Consider the following 3,135-nt stretch of genomic DNA (forward strand, 5'->3'; position numbering starts at 1 on the left):
ACTTCCAAAAACGCAGAGCTGCCTGTGTCTGGTATTTGTAGATGCGCCGCTGCGGACCAAATCTAACAGTTGTGTTGCTCTGTTCTGCCCTATATAAAAACTCGCCAAATGAAAGGCTGGGGGTTACCTCTCCTTTGGGTGTAGGATGGCCTCAGGGCACTTGAACAATAAACTCTTCTTGCTTTTGCATCAATCTCTGGCTCCATCTGATCCACTGGAGTGTTTGGAGTAGGGCGGGTGGTCCTGGTAGCTAAGGCTCATCTTAGTCTTACATTAGTCATGTTGCTTTTGCTGTGGGTGGTGAGACATGCAACTGAAGTTCCGCTGTCTTTCCAGAGGCAACATGCCCCTGTAAGGAAAAAACAACACATGGGTGCTATCCACTACACCAACCTCAGATCTGGCAGGAAAAATATTACAAAACACAATGATGGGCTGGAGAGATGGCTCAGTGGTTAAAAGTGCCAACTGCTCTACTGAAGGTCGTGAGTTCAAATCCCAGCAACCACATGGTGGCTCACAGTCAACTGTAATGAGATCTGATGCTCTCTTCTGGGATATCTGAAGATAGCTACAGTGTACTTACATATAATAAATAAATCTTTAAAAAAACACACACACAATGAGATGGGGGCATGGCTTGCTGGGGTGGGGGGCGGGCGTTGTTTGTTTACAGCTGGCAAGATATAAGAAAAAGAGTATAAATTTGATCTGAGAGCCCTTCCTGGGGTCCAAAAACCTGGACTCCTGTAAAAAGGTGGATATCGAGGAAGGATAAAGTGAGGTAAAGGTGTGCTCGTCAGGTCTGACCTGCAACACCTCAACAGTTTAGGAAATGTACTTAGGGCTCCTCTGTGGCAGAACTGCCTGAGCTTGAGGATACGTTCCAGTAAGCCTCGCTTCCAGTCGGCCTTGGGAGGCTATGGGACATGGGTGTGGGTGGGATCAGCCTGAGTTCTGTACAAGCAGAGGATCTGAGAAATAGAGCTACTTATCCCTCCTTAAGACCACCCCAGAGAAACTGTCCCTGATGGACTCACATGAATTGTGATGTGTACTTGGTTATTGAAGGCTGGCTGGGAGCATCATGAGTATGAGGGACCGGAGGGCAGTAGAGAAAGAAGGAATTATTGAGGAAGGTGGACACTCGAGGCACCACATGAGGCCAATTCACAGTGGACTCTGTTCACCGATGACTTAAGAAAGAAGCTGAGGTCAGCAAGATGGCACAGTATATTAAGGCCTTGCTGTTTGCTGAGCCTCCTGACTTGAGCTCCATCTCTGGGACTTACGTAGTGGAAGAAGAGAATCAACTCTATCTAGTTGTCCTTTGACTTTTGCAGACATGCTGCCTTAGGGTTTGTATTGCTTGTGATGACCACAGCAGCTCTTACAAAGGGAAACATTTAATTGGGGCTGGCTTACAGTTTGGGAGGTGTAGTTCATTATAGTCAGCTCAGGAAGCATGGCATCGTGCAGGCAGACATGGTAGTGGAAAAGGAGCTGAGAACTCCTGGATCAGCTGGCGGCAGGAAGTAAAGTGACACGCTTCCTCCAACAGAACCACATCTACTTCAACAAAGCCGCATCTCCTAATAGTGCCGTGCCCTTTGGGGTCGTTTTCATCCAAACTATCACATAGGCCATGCCATGAGCGTACACATGAAAAATAAATAGAGATTTAATTTTAAAAGGGAAAGGCTAGATTGGACAGGGACCTCAGGGCTTACCGGGGACTGGAGCAGCTTGCGGAAGTCCATGTTAGGACAGGATCCAGGAGACAGAAGAGGCTCCGGGAGATCCGAATGGCCTTACTAGCATTCAAATTGTGCTCACTAAATGCTGAAGCACGCAAGAGGGGCAAGAGCAGGACAAGGCAGAAACAGGATTCTGTCTGGGTCACTGGAAGGCAAATATGACAAGACATGTTGAGGCAAAACTTTTAGGGAGAAAGATAACAAAGCCAAATGTGCTTCTGTAAAGTTGTTGTTGTTTGTTGTTGTTTTAAACTCTGAGCATGGATCACAGAAAACACAAATGATAAAATAGCTCACATAAAAAGATTAAGCTTGTCATTTTTGTGGTTCCTTCCTGCCCTGCCCCATCCCAGAGTATGCTTTTGTATGTCTCTCTCTCTCTCTTTTATCTTTTCTTTCTTTCTTTTCATTTTTTTATTTTTTTGAGACAGGGTTTCTCTGTGTAGCCCTGGCTGTCCTGGAACTCACTCTGTAGACCAGGCTGGCCTCAAACTCAGAAATCTGCCTGCCTCTGCCTCCCAAGTGCTGGGATTAAAGGCGTGCGCCACCACTGCTGGGCTATGTATGTCTCTCTTGCAAGAGAACATTTGAGGGTAGGGGCAGGAGGCAAAGAGCAGTTCAGTAAAATGGCTTGTCTGACAAGCTTGTCTTGCTGACAAGCCTGATGACCTGAATTTGGTGAATGACAGAATGAACACCTGCAGGTTGTCCTCTGACTCCACCTGCGTGCACCTCAGCATGGGCACACTCACACATATATGCAGATAAATTAAAATGTAATTTAAAACTGAAGTATGTATATTGAGGTTAGGTATTGACCACCCTGTGCACAGTCTTTTAAACCACCAAGTAAGAATAGCAGAAAGGCAAAGGCCACATACAAGCCCAGAGCCCATCAGAATAGCTGGCTCTCTCAGAAGGTATAGCAGGCCTTGCTCCACCATTGGGCCTGAATGGGGAAAAGCACAAGCTAAGCCAGCAACCCCAGTCCCCAGCACTGTGTAAATGGGCATGGTGCCACTGTAATTTCAGTGTCCTGTGGGTATGGTGATTTGACGAAGACCACCATATATTTGAATGCTTAGTCACCAGGAAGTAAAAGGAACTCTTTGAAAGGATTAGAAGTATTCAGAGGTGGCCTTGTGGGAGGAAGTGTGACATTGAGAATGAATGGGCTTTGAGGTTTCAAAAGCCCCAAGCCAGGGCCAATATATCTCTCTCCTCTCCTCTCCTCCTCTTCCTCCTCCTCCTCTTCCTCCTCCTCTTCCTCCTCCTCCTTCTTCTTTTCCTTCTCCTCCTCCTCTCCCTCCTTCTTCTCTTCTTCTTCTTCTTCTTCTTCTTCTTCTTCTTCTTCTTCTTCCTCCTCCTCCTCCTCCTC

This window comes from Mastomys coucha, unplaced genomic scaffold (genome assembly GCF_008632895.1).
Source record: "Mastomys coucha isolate ucsf_1 unplaced genomic scaffold, UCSF_Mcou_1 pScaffold13, whole genome shotgun sequence".
Taxonomy (NCBI): domain Eukaryota; kingdom Metazoa; phylum Chordata; class Mammalia; order Rodentia; family Muridae; genus Mastomys; species Mastomys coucha.